This window comes from Falco naumanni, chromosome 9, assembly GCF_017639655.2.
Source record: "Falco naumanni isolate bFalNau1 chromosome 9, bFalNau1.pat, whole genome shotgun sequence".
NCBI classification, from domain to species: Eukaryota; Metazoa; Chordata; class Aves; order Falconiformes; family Falconidae; genus Falco; species Falco naumanni.
This window is the reverse complement of record NC_054062.1, coordinates 40,624,411-40,646,656: the sequence shown is the minus strand read 5'-3', so window position 1 is coordinate 40,646,656 and position 22,246 is coordinate 40,624,411. Positions and strand designations below refer to the sequence as shown.

Below are 22,246 nucleotides of genomic sequence, written 5' to 3'. Positions count from 1 at the left end.
CCGAATTAGACAAAGCTGCTACCTTGGCATACTTGTGGTCTTCATGAAAATCTATTTTCTATTTTTATTCCCAAGATTCAACTGGATTAATTCTTCTTACATTCAGATAAGATCCTTGTGGCAAAACAGGAGTCTTACTTTTAGATTTAAATACAGGCAAAATAGAAGAACTGGGAAAATAAAGATTACAGAGGATTTTATTTAACTATTTTTATTTGTTATGGATTAATTAGTTGTGGTTGGCTTCAAGTAGTTTTGTGTGCACTACAATATTAAGTAGTATGCGTGTGAGGATCAGAATATAGCAAAAAAAAAGTAGGTTTTTTAATACATATATAAGTATGTATATATATATATATATAGGTGGGTAGTTATGGATCTACCCATCCTTCCAGTTAAGGAAGGGTCATCATCATCACAGCATCAGATTAATGAAAGAACAGACTACTAGAAATAAAGGAACAAGTAACCGGAAGGTTTATGAGGATGGTGTTAGGCACAGGGAAGGTTGCATTCCAGAGCCTCAGTGTAAGCCACTCTTGGATCAGAAATGTGTTGACCACACCCCACTACCCCTCATCTTTTATGAATAACTAAACTACCTACTTGGACACATATTGAAATATTATAAATTGGAAGGGCACAGTATTTGTCTTTTTTCCTTTCCTCCTCCTCCCCCCCCCCCCCCCCCCCCCCGAGGATCTCTTTTTGTGGAGCTGGAAGATCTTAGCAGTCTCACAATATACTCTAAAAAAGCTAATTCCTCTTGCAACTGCAGTGTTTTGGACTCAAGTTACAGCAGGCATGATACTGCCAAGTACAATTGAAAAATTTCTGCATTTTCTTCAAGAATAACTCATCCTCTTACAAATACATGTATACATTAAGATCTGTGACTAGTATGAAAGAAGTACTTTGAAAACACTTTTTTAGACAAGTACCTGAGTACTTGCTTGTATAAGCACACCTTACACTTAGGTAACATTGACATGACCAAAATGTATTAATAATAATCAGTAACTTATTTACTACAGTAAAACCCCACCAATGAAAAAAATCTGGGAGCTACTGACCGCAAATGCTAACACTTCCAAGATCTACTGCTGCACATATAGGGACAATCAATGTCATTAGCAACTGAATTTCCCTGAAGTAGTTTAAATTGAATTTACAATAGGATGATGGCTATGCCACTTCTCGTACAAAAATGAGTTTACTAAAGATGTTTGTTTCGAACACATTTTTATAGAGACTCACATGTTAAATAAAAACACACCTGAAACAGTATTGCATATAAAACCATGTAAAATCAGATTAATAACACTAACTAAGATGCCAACACCACTTTAATAGGAAAACACTTGTCAAAACAGAAATAACTTCTATACTTTGGTAAACTTCCATTTATGCAGTATTTGATCAGCCTCTCATTTTAACTATTACTTCTCTTGAGTTTTGTCACATTTAAAGATTAAGTAGTTATATATAATTCAGAAAGTTTTCCTTAACTTTCCAGTTCTATAACTTCTCTGAACTGAAGATTTTCTTTCCTGATTCATATTTTGCAGTGCAAGTATATTACATAAAAACATTTGAATCTTGATGTTATTTAACAAATTTTTGCAATTAAAGTATCATTTATCTTTTCAAAACCTTAAAATTTCATTTTTCTTGAGATATTTAGACCTTAGGAATGCTAAGTGACCTCTGCCTAGTTCACCGAATGAGTTCACTATTGAATGACCTGCTTTGGCAATTTCCGAATTACTTTTTAGGACAAAGATACCAAACCCCAGCACCAGAAATCATCATTACTTACAATCATTTAAGTCTCTGAATCAGAAAAAATTAAAGTTCTGTTAAATTATCTGCATGCAAAAGTGTTTAAAAGAATCTTGCTATGCTTCTTTAGAACAGTATTATTACTTAATGAGTTTTGTTAGTGAAGTTAATGTGCTTTGTTTTAAAGAAAAAGTCTAAAAGAACAGCTCATTACAGATCTTAAAAAAACGAGCAAAATACTATCCTATTAGCAAAATGGCACTGCCAGAAAACAAATCCATTTTTATCCTGTAGGTAAGTTATCTGTGAGTAGACAGGGGGTTAACTACACCAAAGATAACAGGAGCTAAAGCTCATAAAGATATAACTGAAACCTGAATGCACATACCCATTATACCTGTTAATTATTACACCATTTCTTAATTTGTGGAAAGGTGCTCTATTCATAATGACCAATGAAAGCCTAGTGTTTTATCTCTGAAATGGTCAGAGTCTGATTGACGGGTCAATGATCTATTAAAACACAGTAACTACATCAGCAAGTTTTACATTTGCAAGACATTGCAACCGAAGTTTAAAATACCTATTACAAGAAATAGACTATATACCACAATGTATTTCCCCTGACCTAAACAACAAGAGAGGAATTCTAAATTTAAAGGTTTTTAAAATGAGGAACTATGACATTAACAGTTTGTTAATCTCTAGTAATTTGCTACACATAGGAAAAAATTACAAATAACTTTTAAAATCCTCTTCCCATAGTTAAAAGTCGAAGCACATTGTGCGATGCCACATACATGGTCTTAAATTATTTTTAAAATACCTTAGAAGTAGCCATTACTTTTATTTCATATTTCACTCTTCATTTATAGTATTCACTCACCACAATAATCACTTAAGCATTACGCCAAAGTAACTTCCTATCACTCCTGAATATTAATGGTAGTCAGATACCTAAATTTAAAAGTTACATCCAAATATAGCTTCATCAAGTCTTTATGTAAGTCCTATACACTGGAAGTAAACCACACTAATTCCACCTCTGGGTGCCGGTTTCTTCATGTCTGTTACAGACTGCAGCTTCAAGCTACAAATAAAATTACAGAAATAACAGTGATATATCAGATTAGTGCAATATAATGCAAAAGAATAACTTTACCCCTATGAGATTCTCATATACCCCCAACACTTAAGCTTTTGGGGATAACCCCAGTATATTCTTTTATATGTAGACACATAAAAGAATATATATATTTATATAGAATATATAGAAATACATATTTCTATATATTCTCTTAACTTGCAGCTTTAATTTGGAACAGCTTGATGATGAACACCCTAACCTGCAAGTACTTAACTTGATTCCTACAATATGCAAAAGCAATTATATCTTTCTTTACTTGATGAAAAGCTGGCCCTGTAGGTCACAAATACGTAAGGCAGGATATGCTTTAAATTCCAAATTTTAACTTCTACTTTGAGCTCTCCCCTCCCTCCATTTGCATGCTTGATTTTACACTTCTATCAGTAGCATAAACAAAATTAAAGGACTGTTTCACTGGCCTTACAACAGAAAAAAACGAGTTACTAACAGCCATCTTCAAAGTGTTTGCTTTCAGTTCAAGCTGTAGGGTTGTTTCATTGGTTGTTTGTTTTTTTAAACAGTTCATCCCAATTGATGATAGAGTAGAAAATCTACTAGGACACTTGCCAACCAAAGGAAAATGAGAAATGAACCTCTGGATGCAGAATTCTGACTACATCACAGGAAAATCTTCTGGCACTTTTACCACACTGCTCCAATATTCAACTCTGCCTTTTTAAGAGCCAGGTGCTGTAGCTGTACAACAACCTTGAAAAACGGAACAAACAACAAGCAGTGTAATAACAGTTTCACACACTTAGAATCTGAAACAACACCAGGATGAAGTGATGAACATACTACATGTTTGCTTACAATTTGTGCAAGAAAAGAGACAGATGATCTTTATGCCAACAACTCATGTTGGCACTGCAAGTGGATCAATATACCAGCAACATCACCTATCCACCAAATGAGTAAGAAGCTTCGTCCAAATATTTGTATGTATTAAGAGGAACTGAATGAAAAATAAAAACTGCCAGAAGAGATCAAGCTAAGCAACTTAGAGCTGAAGCAATCTTATATTCTACCTAAGCGAGCGATGTATCATCATGATGTATTAACATCAGACTATACCTGTAAATTGATGGCAGATCAAGGGGATTTAAGCAGATTGGCTTTAGACTAGGCTAGTGGGACCTTACAAGAAGTCAAGAGAACACCCATGTGGGAGAAAGTACACGTACACATGGGCAACTGCAGAAATTGATAGGATAAGTAATACAGGTCTTATTTTTGTCACCCTTTGTTTGGTGGTGGTAAAAAAAAAAATCACCAAATAGCCGTTACCTAAATTTTAATACAAAGTTTCAGGCAAATCCTGTAGTCCTATCTATAACTGACCTGTTTAAGCAAAAGTAAGTTTACTCCAAGATGGTTATTTTGCTCACATAATAACATGTCTGGAACACATTGCGGAGGCAGCTGTTGACCAGACATGGTGGTAGAGCAAGAACCCTGCTAGTCAGTATCTAGATTCATGAAAATCACAAACCTTCATTCCTACAGCAGTACCTGTAATAATTAGTATGAAGTTATTGTTAAATAATAGCTGAATATAGATTTATTATTCAACAGAAAGTCATTTCTGTTAGTACTTATTATTTATATTAAATAGCAGCAATACTAATGCGTTGAGCAATTAGTTCTTGTCACTGGCTCTTACCAGAGGACTACAAAACCATCTGGCCTTGAGACAGGCACAGCTGGTTTGCAAATAAAAGCTGTATTCAGTAATATATAGCCATAAAACAATGTGTATGCAATTTTCATTATCTGCAACATTTTTAGTAACAAAACGCTTTTTTGAATATGAAACACCTAAGATTTAGGCAATAGAAACTTTCCTAAATACTCCTGCAGCATCGGCAGGGATATTGATAATTCAAATGAAAATCAGTGTTTTGAGAAGTTTCATACAGTCTGATGCTTTTCAGAAGTTAAATCAAAATACTGATTAAAAGGCTAGAAACACTACCATTGTTCTTCATAACTATTAAAATAATAACCAAGGCAAGCAACCAAATGGCATTGTTAACATTTAATGTGTACCTACTTGCCTGCAGAATCAAGGCCTGTGGCTTCTAAAATTGTGGTCCAAAAGGAAAATGTTTTCCTTTATTTGAAGCTCTTCTGTAAATACAAGCTTGGATCATATGGAGACATCTACTCAGCAGCTGCATCAGCCATTTTATTTTAAAAGGATTACTTTTCCAATGAAGCAAAAATCTGAACACTGATAATACATTTCAATTCAGCCATTGAGATGGTCTTCATTGTCTTTGAAAATTGCAGTAAAGGCAGTAGGCTTTTGTGATTAACTTGGTAATTCTTTCCTCACTGCCTTTGTGCCTTGTGAGATCTACGTTTAGGTAAAAGCTATTTATTGATTTCTGTTTTGCAATACATAAACCCACATAATTAAGGAGATAAGAACATATAGTGGCTGTTACAAACAAAAGAAGTTAAAAGATCTGAAGAACACTGACCTCTTAAGTAGGAATGAAAGATAAAGGTAAAAGGACAGATATACAAAAGTGCTATGCATGTTTTCTTGAAGAATACTCATTCCCCAAACCCTTATTTGAGAACTATTTAAACAACTAAAACTTCTATACTTTCTGTCAAGAAAGATATTCTTCCATATTTCAGCATATTCAAAAGCCTCACAGTTTTAGAATGACATCATCAAGGGTTTTTTTTAAGAAAAATGGTTAAGTCTGCAGAAAATCTTCCACAGGTTATCATTACCAATGAATATCTGGTTTAGGAATTAAATCTTCTAATAAACTAAGGTTGATAAAACAATACAGGACCTAAGACAAGTGAGGCAACTGGTCAAAGAAACAGGATCACAATAGCCCTATTTCCATCAAATTAACTGCCTGTATATTCGATTTATTAGGATCGGTAGATAAACCCCCAAGATATCAGGCTAGTAGCAGCTTTTATTTTCTTCTTTTAAGTCTTCTCTGTTTTCTTAAACTGAATTTTTTTGACTAATCAGTAAAATAGAACTTTCTTCTAAATTGAGCAACAATTCACTGGGCTTTGATTGAATGGATTTCTGTAAAATCTATTTCCAGAACAGCAAATACCTTTTGGCTTGACTTAGTAACACAAATGCCAAAACATCAGTAGGATACTGTGCAGGCATTATAATACAAATAAGTACATCTTCCCACACAAATCCAGTGTGTTTCTCAAAAATAATAATAAATAAAATTTTTGGCTTAAATCACATGAGCTGGTATTTCACATTATGGAAGTTATTGGAATCCATCTTCCATAACAATTGCATACATCACAGGGATTAACAGGTTATAGCAAACAGATAGCCATAATCAAAGCCTGATGTCTCAACTGCAGTTGCCTTAGTGGCTTGGAAAAGAGAATTTACTCCCCCATACATAGTTTCCATGCTATGGCAGAAAAAAATTTATTTAAAATACAAAGCCACCACTATTATTTTCTCACCCGTACAACAGCTTCACTCAAAAAAGATGAGGTTTTGTAACCAAAAAAATGGATGCTGACTGCACATATCATCAATGTTTTGGACAACAGCTGTAGGGAAGACTCTGCTTGTGTTTTTATACTGTGGGAGACAGAGTACTGAAAAGGTATCATTCATAACTTCACTTAGGTGGGATAAATCAGTAATTTACAACTGTTAGCAAAATATTTTTCTCTCTCCACCACCAGTGGGTATGTTAGCAGTAGACTAACAAAAGCCACACTTCCCCTTGAACATAAGGCAAGCGCAGTATTTTTTCATTTGCCAGCATCACTAAACAATTCAAGTTAGATGTATTAACTAAAAACCTGCCACCCACTCAAAGAAGTTACGTTAGGAACACACAAGTCATCACTAGATCAAGACATGCTCCAAGGCTCTGCAAAACTAGAAACTACACAAGCAGCTCCAGAAGCAGCCAGATGGCATACAAGCCCACAAGACCTCTTTAGACCGATAGCTCAATCAGTAGTTCATTTACCTCCTCACTGTTTATGCAGGATCTCTCCAGGAGAGCAAATATTTAACCTTCTTGTAAACAGAAACAGCAGCAAGTATTTTTTGACAGGACTGAACCTACAGCACCAGACCTCTTCTAGTCCTTCCCCACTCTGAGACACATTCTGCACATTTTCTGTTTCTGTACTATACAACTACATCCTTCATGTGGTATCACTGGCTTATTTTTGTGAGGTTCAAAGTAACTGGTGAGCTGGTATACTAAATAGCTAATCACCCCAATACTTTCATATCTCAGTAAGATGAAAGCTGGCTTCACAAAATATTTCTATAAATCTAACATCTCAAAAGGAAAGTTCATAACACATGCTTCTGATGTAAGCATTGTATTTTAAATAAAACACTTGACAGATGTTGAATGTGCCAGTACTGACTTTTATATCCAAATTTTGAGTATTTCTGTTTCTGAAAATGCAAAGACATTGCAAGGTTATTTTAGGATCTTCCTATTGCACACACTATACACACACTCCAAGAATACACTTCAGCCTTAACAACTGAAAAAGATAAGTTCTTCTGTCCAGAAGTTGAGAAGTTTAAGTTTTTTTCAGAGATAAAGCTCCCTTATGGGAATGTAACCTTCAGACTTGGGCCAAGCTGGCTCTGTGCAATGGTGAAGAGCACTACAAAGATCACAGATGGTTCACTGCACACACTTGCTCCTTATTGTGGCTACAGAAGCAATGTACCTACCAACTTCTTTACAGAACTGTATGAATGTCAGCCAACCAAATGCTCTTTCACAGGTATTATGGCTAAGGAGTAAAGTTGTTAATTTACTAGATCACTGCAGAAAAAACAAGATAAAAATTTCAGAGTATTTTGAGTTAATGAAAATGACAGTCAAACTTCTGGAAACAGAAGGAAAGTTTAAAAGTCTTTTAGCATATACCTGGCTAAAATTAAAACATGATACATAAAGAAAATTAGCATTAGCTTTTTAATATATAAGCCTTTACATTTCAATGGTTTAGACAGATGTTAGTTTAGCAAACTGGTTAAGCTTTAACAGAGAACAGGTGACACTGAGTAACTATCAACACAGCTGACTGAGCCAAAGGTGCCTTTTAGATGCAAATTTCCCTATTTCATTGGGTAACTTTTCTCAGACTTCAAAGCAGCAATGCACATAGACTAGTTATCCAAAATAATTTGATGGATTATACTTCAAAGAATTGTAGATGACAATTGCTATCCTACTCTGCCCATAAAAGTTAAGTGAAATCATCACAACTGAACAAGATCTGTGAAAAAAATGCCTAAAACACTGATTTATATGGCCTGTACATATATCTACCCTTTTCCATGGTAATTCAGCTGTCTGAAAACACCTCAAGCAAAATAAAAAAACTCAAGGTATGGTGTTACAAAGTCATCTTGGGTCTCCCTCTGCTTTTTAAGGCATAGCTGCATAACCACTGATAAACACCTTTTCTTGTTCTCAGTAAAGATGTATCATTTTCTTCACCATTTTTATGTTAGAGGCAATACCTCAATTATCTTCTGTACCATGCTAATGTAACTACTATTGTGCATCTTCACTCTGTTGCCTTTAATTCAATAACTTTTACAAATTATTTTATTACTTCACTACTACATAGTCCTCATTTTTGAGGTATACTACATTAAGGCGTTGAGACTAGCCCTATCTGCTGACTCACAGCTAATCTGAAAAGCTTTCAAGATCATTTCTCCCCCTCACCATTTTAATACCTGGGAATATTCTGCCTACCCTAACACTTCCATCATGTGTTTTGGGAGAAAGTTCAGCCAAGTGTATGCAGACTTAACATGTTCACACACATCAGCAACCCACTTTGTTCACCTAGAGTACACCAGCCTCTCTCTGAAGAAAGGTGCTTTCCTCAATCTTAACCACCAAACCATGTTTATAAAACCAGCAATACAAAAATATGAAGGAAACATGAAATTTTAAGCTGTGTAACTTTCCAAGCTCCTGAAGTATAAAGGGTTAAGGATGGAAACTATAAATGTTTATCTATTTATCCATTTGTCTTCACATAGCAGCTGCTCCAAGCTGAAGTAAAACTATAAATTGCTTCTAATTCAATATAATGAGGAAAGACTGGAGATTTAATAAGTGCTCACCTGAATTTACAATCATTGAATTATTTAGGTTGGAAAAGGCTTTGAAGATATCAAGTCCAACTGTTAAGCCAGCACTGCCAAGCCCACCACTAAACCATGTGCCTAAACACCACATCTAATGTGTTTTTTAAACACCTCAAGGATGGTGATTCCACCACCTCCCTGGGCAGCCTATTCCAATGCTTGACCATCCTTTCAGCAAAGATATTTTTCCTAATATCCAATCCAAACTTCCACTGGCACAACTTGAGGCCATTTTCTCTCGTTACCTGGGAGAAGAGACTGACGCCCACCTGCCTACAGCCTCCTGTCAGCTAGTTGTAGAGATAAGAGGAAAAGGTTCAGGGGGGACCTTAAGTATTTGTACTGAAGTGTTAATTATTTGCTTAATACATTATGTACTAGAACTGTAATCCTGCGTGCAAATACAATTTTTCATCAGCCTAATGTGGCAAGTTCTATACGTCATCTTTACTAGTACAGAAACAGCATGACTGACAGCGTACACAACAACAAGCCTACCAGTGTGCTAGCAAAATTTTTATCCACACAACCACGTAAACTACTATACAAAGCTAACAATCACAGTAGCTTTCAGAAAAATATTTTGAAAAACACTAGTAGGAAGTTTACATGTAGAAGAGAAATGGCAGTGTCTACATTAGAAATTTATCTTTTTAAGAAGAGTTCTGTTTAATGCCATAATACCCAAACTACTTGAGCACTAAAGTAGTTCTGAATAGTCTTTTCTAACCTGCCCTTATTTTATGTCAACTTATATACTTCAATAGAAAGACCGTTACAACTATGTGTGACTCACAGTACTTCAACGTCATGTGCATACAGGTAAATTTTACCTTCTGCAATGATCTGAAAGAGGAAAATTAGAGGTAACAAATTGTGATTACTGCAATGAGGGGAAGAAATACAGGTGAAAAAAACTTGCTACCCATTCCACATCAAACCATTCCATGTATTTAGCTAATGATTTGAGTAACTCCAGATTTTAATCACTTGTGTGTAGAAGCACATGAAATAGAAATAATCAGATATTATAGGACTGAGCAAATAACAGGTAATGAGTAAATACACATTGGTTTTGTTCTTCCCATAAATTTCATATTAAGATCTGTTTATATATGCCTACTTTAAAAGACTTTAAAATTAGGAGCTAAAGCAGAGAATCAAAAAGTTATTACATTAAACATACAACCTATTATCTTTCTCCAGAGATGAGTAACCTTTACTACTGACCAGACAGAAAGGAGTTTAAAAAGCAGTACAATTTGTTCTGTCTTATTAGCTAATGTTCCAAGTTATCTGACATCTCATTGCAATAATTACATTGATGTTTACACTATAGATATAAGCTTTATTTTGCAGCTAAAACTAATATACCATCCAAATTAATGACAGTTTAGGAGCCATGAGCTAATAACAACAAACATTAAGTGAAGTATGGCAACATTTCATGTAAACTGGAGCAGACAAAAAAATTAAGAGAAAAATACATAAAGGCAAACAGCTAAGCTACGACTTTTGTCAGCATGAATCTAAAAAGCAACAAATGGAGATTCAGTTTACGGTATGGAAATCAGATTAAAAAAATAATTGACGGTATCTTCCCCAAAATATAGTTTTAATTCATTAAATACCAGGTTTTCAGTGGCAAGTGAGAGGTAAAATATTAACATATTAAGTGTATGCTTTTCTCAACAGGAACTTGCACGACATTACAATGTATTTATTGTATGATATATTGTGAGCTGCAGCTGCCAATAGAAAAACTATGCAGAAAACTGAATAGTCAGATCACAATGAGACAAAATTAGTAAGTGATGGGGTATGGATGCAAGGCTTTAATCTTCACCAAATAAGCATGTGCACGTACTTGATTTGATGAAGCTGAGGAGAAAAACATCCAAAGAAGTGTCCATTTAAATTGTATTCCTCATTAAAAATGCAAATATAAAGACAGAAGAAGTAACATCATCATGTATAAAAATTAAGAACTGTGTAATTACTGTATAGTTCATGATAATGTTACTTGTTGCTCCTTTCTAATTTTGGCAAACAACTAAGTTCTACTCTACCAGCTCTCAAGGAAGTTAAAACTTTTAATTCTAAATGGGAACCAGCTGCCAAGTCCCTTTATCTATGCATATTATCGGTTTAACTTGGGAAACCTAGGGTTTAGAATACAAGTACCTACACTTTAAATCCAGGTAATTTTTCAGCCTGAAATCCTGATCCTGAAAGCTAGTCTACACAGGTAACATTCTCCAAGTACCCCTGAAATCACACACTATTTAGCAGGCATCTCAGATTTTCACTGACCATGTAAAAACAGAGAGGCTGCCCACCAGCGGTGTCCTCCACTGCTGAGCAATGCAAAGCCACTTGTACCCTTCTGCTGTACAGAATGGTGGTGTTACGCAAAGCTTTCCCCTCTCCAGTTAGAGCCCAGCTTCTTAAGACTGTAAACACCATAAATAAAAGACCGTTTAAAAAGCAGTCCTGACTCAAACTTACCTTTCCAAAAGAAAAAAAAAAAAAAAAAAATCTCACTTACAAGACATTAGGATTTTAGAAACTGGTGGGGAAACCTTGAGACTTTGAAAGAAAACGGTTTTGCTTATGCAACTGCTCATCCGTATAAATCCAAATACAGTTTAGTGGGGACTGAAGGTGTTCCCATTTAAAAGTTACATAGGGCTTTCCACATTACATTAGATTTCCAGTCTAGCTCCAGGCTCCATGATAGAAACTTGCCACCATGCTTTATACCAATAAAAGTACCGATGATAATTCAAGAGCAGTCTGACACCGTTATCCTAAGGAGGAAATACTGACTTCTCAGTCAAGAACTAGCTGCCAGGAGCAGTACTACTGGAAGAAAGCTTGCCATGCATCTTTAGGATTAGTAGTGCTTTACAAGCACTGATGCAATAAGGAGTTTGATTTTGGCTGGTTGTCCTACTGTAGGAATGAAAGTCTCATGCTTGAGAAGGCAGATTTCTATCCACTGGGGTTACACTGCTGTACACAGGAAGACTGGGGAATAGCTGAACTGCTATGTCCATACTCCCAACAAGTTAATTAGGATTAGCAGTCCATGCAGTTAAAGATCTGATAAAGTCGCCCTGGGTCCATCTCATCTCCAGATTTTATATTCTCTTTTGATCTAGGATGGGGACACCCACGCGACAGGGACGACACAACAACAACCACCACCAAGCGTAGACAAAGCTCAAGAAATTACAGTGCTCTAAAGAAGTTGATCTGATATTCTCAGCAACAAAGCACAACCGTATCTATACCAGCATATTCCCAAAGAACTCATGCCAATCCCAGTATCCATTTCCTTTGTTTGTTGAATAATTTCACCTTACCTGGCATTTTAGAATTTTTTATAACCAAATATAGTCATAGGTCAAGTTATATTACCTTCTCTTCATCTGTCATCCAATTTGCTGGATGAAGACTTGCTGAAAGACTGATATTTTTTTCCCCAGACACATTGAGCACCAGATACAGAAATAACTGTAAAAATCTGCTTGAAAAACATATATGTAACATGTAATGATAATCACTCCTTTTATCCAAAATAACACATTAAAGGAGCTTATGGATGCAGCACCAGATTGCATTTGTTATTCCAAGAGAACTTCTGCTTTTAATCCAACAGAACCTAGAAAATCCTACATAACTTTGATTTTTCATTACCTTCGAGATAAAATGAATGAACCAGTAAAGCTCACTGTTTCTGCTCCTAACAAAGAAAAAACTGAGTAATTTTAACATGCTCTGATAAAAGGATAAACATTCAAGACAAGAAATATTTTTCTTACCACTGAGAAGACAATAATCTAATTTCCTGTATTTCTTGAGAAAACTTAAGTTTGACAGGAAAGAAAAACTGTATCAGTTTATTAGAAAAGCAAACTCCATGAGTTTCTTATTTAGAATACTGTCCATGCTCTGTAATTTCTGACCTATATTCATTCAGATACGAGGACCATACAAGTTTGCATAACCAGCCCAGTTCCAAATGATACTTGACATATTTGTCCTCCCCATACCTTTGAGAAGCAGGGACTAAGTTATCATCTGTTCTTCTTATGGGAACTGAGGCTAGGAAAGATTAAGTAATTTACTTTGGCTCACACAGTAAAGTGGAACAAGTGGAGAGCTCACTCTGTGTGAATCTTTCAACTCAATACCTTAAACACTGCACTATCATTCCCCAATGCGTAATCCTTCACCTTTTTGATGTCACAACCCCATCCTTTTCAGCTTACCTATTGAGATTTTAACATTCATCATCTGATTATCCCATTTCTGTATCTGCAGGTTTCTCTCTTCCTGCAATAAGATTTATCATTCTCCTCAGTCAAATGCTTTTATTCCTTACCTTACTGAAGTCTCAGGTGCTGTCTTACACCAGGATAAGATAATCAAATGATTCAAAGTTGGTATTAACACAGGGCACTTGGTGTTACTTTTTGTTTAGTTTTTGAACCTCTGAACTATGTGAAAGGTTTTCTCTTACCTTATGTGTTAAAGGTTTTATCTTACCTTACGTGTTGTGCAGAACCTACCCACACAACGAAGCCTTAATTTTCGAACTGTTAAGAATTACTTTAAAATCTAAGTCTGGAGACAGTGTGCTTTATCCTGATATGACTAAGACTCAGCCACTCTGGGAGGAAAAAGGTGATGAGTACAATGTTTTGTCAAATGAGATACCTTTTTCCTTTTAGTTAACAGGCCCATTAATTTCTTTGACTTACAATAACCTTCACTGAATTAGCCATGTAATAAACAAGAATAAATTAAACCTATAACTAAGTAACACTAATGAACTTGCACTACAAGTATGGGTTCATTGGTAGGTGAGGCGTAAAGTATACAGGGGAAACAGAACAGTGAAGGAGACTGGTTTCTTTCTCCTTCCTTCTCTATTACCTTCATGAAGTATCTGTCACACAAGGAAGAAGTTCAATTTCTGCTTATACAGCCCAATGATACACATTTATTTATATAACTGCCACAATGCTCGTGAAACTTGATCTCTAATGATAACTGTGAACAATGTAAAAGCATACATATTTAGATTGCCAGTTAGTTTTCCTTTACTGAATTAAAATCAAACACTAGCTTATCTGAAAAACTGATAAGACAGAACAAAAGAAATCAAGATAAGCTTTCACAAATTCCATGACGATTTTAACTCAGTCAGATGACAGCAATATAATACTCCTCCTGAAATCTGAAAATCTGTTACCAATGATGTGCAGAGATGCTACCTTACCACTAGCTCAAAACAAGCTTACCTTCAAACTACTGACTTTCAAAGGAAAAAACGGAAGAGCTAAAGTAGAACAGAGATGAGACAACCTGCCAACATTGACAAGACTAGACAATAAATAATAATAAAGAAAAACTTACAAGCAGCACAAAATCTTCAGCTTGTTAATTAAAAGAAACCTTTATCTAAATCAGATTCTGTGGCAGCGCTGAGGATTTATGGCAGCAATTGTAAACTATTCTCACGTCAACTGCCAAGATACCTTGGATGCTCCTCACAACTGTGGATACATGAGGGCCTTGCTCCTTCATGTGCCCACTGCTCCCACACCAGCACCAAGGAACAATGACAGCAACAACGCCTCCAGAAGACATTCCAGGAGACAGATTTTGTCTGTGCACGTTTTGCCACAATCCCGTAAGCTGGCACTGCATGGCTATACATTTAAGAAGACTGCCCTATGGGCACCTGAACACCATTTATAACGTGATTTTTATTAACTCCAGCATCAAAGGACATTAATAATAAACCAAATCGTTTAACTAGAAGACAGACCAAAAGGACTGGAAAAATACCTAACCTTTTTAAATAGTGTTTTCAAAAATAGTTCAAATGTGCACAAGATGGGACAATATAATTAAAATCCAAGTATTCCTTATTCTGACTTATTTCCCCATTCTGAGATTCCTCTAGGATAAGCCATGTAACATTTGCACTGTATCTCTACATCCAGTGGACACCATGAACAATCCTGAGGTCTGTAAAAGATGACTAAGAAAAGATATCACATACACGTTCAGCATCCAGCATAACCAGCAATTTTTTTACTTTTTTTTTTTTTTTTTGTAAATCTGTAACGTGTTGCAAAATACCAGCCAATGTACTCCTGGACTTCGCTGATGAACAGCGCCAATTTCAATTGTACCAACAAACTTGAGCGGTAATTCTTAATTCTTTATATATGGGCTTCATCCACAAATGATTAAACATTCAAATATATTTTAACAATACCGATTTCCATAACCAGTCCTCCAAAGTGAAAGAGGATAAAGTTAATTTTGTTAACAGAAATGCAAACAAAAGCACTACAGAAGACTAGTATTCTCCAGTTCATAAGAACTTTAATGTTTGTTATTTAAACAATATACACTTCGTTTATGCCAACAATTTCTGATTGTCAACTGAGCATTAAAGCAAGAAAAAACTGGTTTGCAGTCTCTGACGCTGTGATTCCAGGCTGTTAAGATCTCTGGTATAACTTTCAGCCAGACAGCCAAGGCTACCAAGAGTTGCAAAAAAGAATTTCAATTGTAAATGTGACTTTCAAACAATTCTTAGCTACTCCTGGCAAACCATACTTCCTACTATCTGTTTGCTGTGTTGATTAAAATAGATGGCAATTCTCAAAACATAGCATAATTTCCAGGAAATAAAGTATTTACTTTCCCTCCTAACCCTATTTAAAGGAACAAAGCTCGCATGTTCACAGTGCATCTGTGAAGGTTTTTGTCTGTATACCTTTCAGCTTTCCCATTACCAACTTTTCTCATGAGCTCATTTCAACTTTCCCATTACCAGCTTTTTCATGAGCTCATTTCAAACGCATTTCACAGTTAGGAATCTGAAGTATACCATTACTCTCTGTTTTAAAGTACAAATGAGGACAAAAGAAGCAAAAGCTAAAGATTATTCCACGAAGATACAAACCAGCTACTGTAACAGAGTCTCACTGATACAGGAACTGAGAAAGGAGAAGCCTTCACATTGACTTGCAAAAGCCCCTATCACTTCACTAAGGGCTATGCTGACTGAAAGGTCACTGAAATCAGATTAACCTGTTAACTGACTTCAGTAAGCTTCAGATCAGATCTGCAGCCTCCAGAGAAAGTTCCTTTTCATCCTACCCATCTGAAAACCAGAAGTTGCACTACAGGAAATAAGCATTTTAAGAAGCATATTTTGTATTTCTCATTTACATTATTTGGCAATGCCAATTAGCAATATACTGATGATAAAAGTACTAAAACATGGCACAAAATTTTTGTGTATCTGTAGACTGTCTGAACAAGAAATGAGGACATCACCTCCTGTATACATCAAGAGCTTTTTATATCTGTTCTGCCACAGAGCTAAAGTAACCAGTTGGCAACATCAGTCATCATGCACAGCAGCAATATAAACAGATGGAGGCAGAAGGCCTTTAAAGCTGATAAACATAAGCACCACCACTTTTCAAGGCAATCAAAACTGTATTTACTCATGAGATAGTTATGAGAATTTAATATTTTCTGACTTCTGCAGCAGAATCATTAACAATTTAAAAGCTTGGGAAATTGCCCTCTGACACTTGCTCTGAAAAGTTGGTACATTAGTCCACTTACTGAGGGGTTTTAAAGTACCTTCCCCAGAGAATTAGGAACCCCTGTCGAATTTACATTCTGGAAGACAGCCCAATAATCCTACTGCCAGAATTCTAAAATAAGAATGCTATCTTGCTGCAAAAGTCCTGCAAAAGTAAAAAATCTTGGGATTGTTTAAATAATAAATTTAAACATGATATTGTTCAGCTGATTACTTATATAGCAACACCCGAAGTAAAAACCTAAGACTCTCACGTTAGACTATTATTTCCTAAAGGAAGCCCCCACTAAGTTAAAGCTACCAACTTCCTACTTCACTTGTACAATCATGAGTTTCACCCTCTATATCTATATTTATCAGTGCTATAGATAGGCTAAGAAGTAACTATTTACATACAAACAAGATGTTAATAGCTTATACTTGAATTCAGCAACCATGAAAATACTTAAATTTAATGCAAAATAATACATAAAAATAATGTTAAATAATCAGACCACAGATACCTAAGCATCTCACTAATAACACAAAGTACTGGAAGGTTTAAAGTCTTTATCTCAACTGGAAACAATCCAAATACCTCTTCTCCAGCTCTGCAGTACTACAGAAAGCACATCCCAGATCTAACTTCTGTAACCTGCTTGGAAAGCCACCAAATTCAAGCTCTTTTGTATCAAGCCAAAAGGAGCAAATAAAGAAAACCTACCAGTCCACTCTCCAGCTCTGGTATGGCTGGACACAGCTGAAGCTATTTATAAAGGAAAGAAAAATTACCTCAGACCTCAGTTAAGGGATTCATAGGTATTTACCAGAATTTTAACTTCAGCTGGCTCATGCCCAGTCTCCAAACCAACAGATTTAAGTGTTGATACCTTCTGCTGCCAGTGAAACAGCTTTTCATCAGCTTTAGTCTCTAATTGGTGAAATGACTGAAATGAAGGTTTCTAGTTAAGTGTTTGTTTTGTAAGAGTGCTTACACAGACAGGTTGCAAATCAAAGGAATCTTCTGGGATTCACCTAATTCATGTGTTGCTTGTAATAGCATCTTATAGAGCCAGCACTCTAGCAACACTGAAGCTAAACAACCATGCCACACTTCTTTTTTAATTCCTGTTATATCATGTACTGGCTTGGCATAAAAAGGGAAGAATATAACCAAGAAATGTGACACTTAAGAGTATAATAATTTAATTCACAACTTTGGAATTAAAATTCAGCTCAGGTTGCATTAATCATTCCTTAGATTCTTTAGGCTGTAATGTATTTATTTTCTAAAAATATACATATTTGAAAGAACACGTGCTCTATCAAAATTACCTCCCCTTATTCTGAAGACTGAAGGCTGGCACAACATTTTCCTTTAGATAAAGAAAACAGCCACCTACTTTCATATCCCATGCCAAAACTAATTATACATGAAGCTTTACTTTAAAGCATTGTGAAGGCAGAAAATATAATCTGTAAAACTTGAGAACACCTCAAGCTAACAATCTGCAAAAGGATCAGATTTGCTGTTTGGTAGTATTTTGGCACACTTTGCCACAATATGCAGGCAGCTCCAACGCAGCAGGATTACTGTGAAGTCCTACATACTTGCTGCCCACCTGCATACCCTCTACATAACAGAAACATGCCCAGGATTTCAACCGAGAGGAACAGGAATAGGACTACAGTTAGTATTCCTGACAGTTTCATACCCTCCCATTATCCCAGTAACTATTATTCAACCATCCACAGATCTGTTAACGGGCTGAACAGTTCTTCTCCAGCAAGTTTGGGTAGTACAATAACCCCAGCTGTCACCTAGTGTAGGTCACCTAATTAGACCTACACTACCAAGGTCTACATAAACCAATGCAGCATAACACTTAAGTCCAAGAGAAATAAACATCTTTGTGCAACTTCTGGTTAAATAAGGAAGGGAAACACAATTGCTCATACAGGCAATTCAAAGGGGAACAAGAACTTGCTTCAACTTGCACAACACACTATGTTATCCTACTGGGCTAGAACCAGTTGTAAAACAGAGGTTTTACAACTTGCCACGTTATTTCTAGAATCACTAGAAAAATATGTCTTCATATGTGTTACCAATATTTGGACTTTATCTCAATTCTTTAAGCAAAGGGTAAAAACTGCCAAATGCTTCATGTGATACAGCTGACAGCTTAAAATGAAGCTTGCTGAAACAACTGTAATTCCATTTGCAGAGTATTTCAAATTCCATTTCTGTTCCCAGAAGAAAGTTTGTTTACCGCAGAAAGGAATTAGTTCTCTGACCACTGTACAGACCAACCTTCCTCCCGAACATGGTAATGGATGTTCAGACTCTGAAGTCTCCGAACTGAAGGCCGTACCAGGGTTACCCTGGATTTGAAGGGGCTTAGCCAGACAAGGGGCAGAGTTATTCAGAGCCCTGTGAGGTCCCCTAATTTCCAGCTTCTCTGCTCTTGCTCTCTCTTACCCACTTTGGTAAGCTGGTAAGGAGACTGGGATGCAAACCAGGAATAGCTATCCTGGCTTCTGAGAGAACCCAGTACTAGTACATCCTAGGAACATTTTAGCCAAATCGACAAACCTTGAGAACACTAAACTGAACCCAACTGACCTTTTAATTTTAATAAAATTGTATTTTCCATCTGTGATGCCAATATTAACGATGTCAGACATAGGAAAAAGATTATCCTAGTCATCTACATATTCTCAAATAGCTAATACTTCAAATAATGGATTAAAGCAGAAAATACTGGATTCCTGTCTTAGATCACTTTTTTCAATAAAACTTTACAACTTGACACATAATAAATTTGACTTCCCCTCCTATGAAATCAACAATTTACACCTTAAAATTGTGGACTGTTTCAGGAAGGCACAATCCAATGTTTATAATTGTTCTCATAAATAACAGAAATAATCTGTTAACATAAAGATGTTTTAGAAGCAGCTTCGGAAATTAAATCAACTTGTCTCCCTCGCTTAAACTTCACAGATTTAAAGACTTAGATCTATCATGCATAACACTTGAGTATAACCTTGCTGCAAAGTCCACAAATCTTGCAGACAGTTCCTACCACACAGGTATGAAGTTTTCTCTAGGTACCTCTTCAGATGCAAGCTAAGACCAACATTCAACATGACATTAAAAGTTAGTGAAGCTTCTGGTTGTGAAGACAAAAAGTTACCTTTGAATCCATTCAAGAGATACTTTTTTGTTTTTACTGATGGCACTCAAACGTGAATCTTCCGATGGCACTCATATGCTATACAAGAACAAAGAAGATACAGTTAATCTTTTATTATTGCAATTACCACTTTCATACCTGCTAAAATTCATTCTAAAGCTTGTGAATTTTAATTTCTTCTGATAAATACATTTTGCTTCAACTGCTCACTACTTACCATATAAGAGTACTAGAATAAGGTATATAACTCCTGTTCTCACTCTTCTTGAATACCCTCAGGCATCATGATTACTCTTGTCATCAGAAGGGATCTGAAGCAACCAAAAAAATGGTACGGGCCTACTGAGGCTGATAAAGTGCCTGTGAACTGTACACACAAAAAATGCAAACAAAAATCCCTAACTACCTTTTCTTTTACAGTATTTAAAGACTAAGAAATTCAATGTACTGATTTATTCTTAGCATTCAGCACACAGCTTGTTGAATATTTTGCTGAAATCCAGTCTTGTTTAGAAAAGAGAGCAGCTACGATGCTGCCATTACTCCAAATACAGTTATGTGACTGAACCCATGTGGAGATCCCACTTTGGTCTCACAGTCATGCCCCACACTCAGTCTCAAATACCTTCACAAATGTGTACTGCAAACAGCCTGATACTGCAAGCAGCTGATAATTGAGTGAAGCTCATAAATCAGAGATGCCACAGCTGAAGGCAGGATAGGAGCTAAGCATGTTAACCTTATTTGGATCCAAGTCTACACACGACCAAACTGGTTTATCACATTTTTCATTTAACCTTTGTGTCTGTGAAATGGTATTGTAACCTACAGAACAAGGTGAAAACAATTAGCTGATAAGGACTAATTGCCACACCACCTTTCCTACACATTTACAAAAGTTAGAAACTTGAACAGAAGTTCAGCTTTAGCTTGTCAGAACCTGCAGATGACAGAAATCAAATAGTAACTCAAAGCTGATACAACTACTGAGATCAGTGCAATTCTGTGAACTGAAAGCGAACACCGCAATAGAAGTTATCTATGAACCACTTCCAGTATGGCCAGAAAAACAACTCTGTAAGCTTTTTTTCTGAAGCCTTGTGGGAACACCCAATTGACAAACTGGCCCCAAAACAACCTCCTGTCTTGCTTTTGTTTCTGTATCCCTTACTATCGAGGATCTTTGTTCTCCAGACTACAGTTACAAACCACCCTCGTTAGATAAAAGGTAACCTTATTAGTGGTCCTTACCAAAACTTCTTAAGAATCTCGGGATAGAGAAACAACACTAAATCAAGATAAAATTTGAGTATCAGTGGTTTGAGCAGTTTATGTGCATTGAAAGAGCCTGTGACTAAGCTTCCTGCTGACCAATACAGGCAAGTTAAATGCCCCGCAAGCCTTGCAGCGCAGCCCTTCAGGCGTCCATAGCGGTTAGAGATCCCCATAAAGGGCCTTTCTGCTTTTTTCTGCCCTAAGGCCATTGGTCTCCCACATGTTTCAACAGAAAAAACCCACTGTATTTTCTGATTAGCAGCCCAACCCTACAGAACGTGAACAAATCACTTTTTCTTCTAAAACGAACTGGGTAGAAAGGCTGCAACACACGATCTCCCGTGTTCTTCAGAACACATCAAATCAGACCTTACATGGCTTAAAGCGATATTCTTAGAGAAGTACTCAACAGCCTGCGGTACATAAACCCCAACTCCCTCGAGCCAGCAGCCGGCAACGTGCTACCGACACAGCACCTGAGCACCGCGGCCAGCCAGCAGCTTGGCTCGAAGCCTGTCCCCGGCTGACAGGGCAGCCGTTAAACACAGGTGGCCAAGCTGGGGCTCCCTAACGGGCTCCCCCTCCCAGGGGGTCGTCCCACAAATCCTCCTTTCCCTGGAGGATTCCCTGCGCCGCCCTGCGTGGGAGCACCCTTACTTGCATGTGTACCCGGCGCCGGGAGAGGCCACGCTCCGTGCCCGGGGAACGGGCAGCGCGTGCCGGCCCGGCCCGCCGCAGCACCCGCTACCGCCGCCCGGAGCGGGCCGGGGCTCCCGCCTGTGCTTTACCGCGGGCTCCTTCCACGGGTCCCTCACGGCAACGGCGCCTGCCCAGCGCGGGGCCGCGGGGCGCGGCACAGGCCCAGGAGCGGGGCGGCGCAGCCCCCGCAGGCCGCAGCCCTCCGCCCGGCAGCGGCCGTTACCGCTCTCCCGCCGGCCCACAACGTGAGGCGCGGAGAGCCGCAAGCTCTGCGAGAGGAAAGGGAAGCGACGCGGGCGGGAGGCGCGGACGAGGTGAGGCGGGGCAAGGCCGCCCGCGCTGCCGCTGCC

The 22,246-nt window shown here is 37.2% G+C and overlaps 1 protein-coding gene across 10 annotated transcripts in view; it reads right to left on the bottom strand.

The window, feature by feature from the left end:
* The window catches only part of SHLD2 (shieldin complex subunit 2), a 41,169-nt gene that overhangs the window by 18,824 nt on the left and 99 nt on the right, over window positions 1-22,246 (bottom strand). Inside the window, exons 1-5 of one of the 10 annotated variants that reach the window (XM_040605604.1) lie at window positions 21,855-22,234; window positions 20,140-20,289; window positions 19,923-20,000; window positions 4,983-5,103; window positions 2,740-3,637 (exon numbers count right to left, since the gene is read on the bottom strand). The gene's annotated coding sequence lies outside the window, so the exon portion shown is untranslated. Of the gene's footprint in view, window positions 1-2,739; window positions 5,104-6,403; window positions 9,151-19,922; window positions 20,001-20,139; window positions 20,290-21,854; window positions 22,237-22,246 lie in introns of those variants that run through there. The other 9 variants (XM_040605608.1, XM_040605611.1, XM_040605601.1 and 6 more) reach the window with 9 other exon arrangements.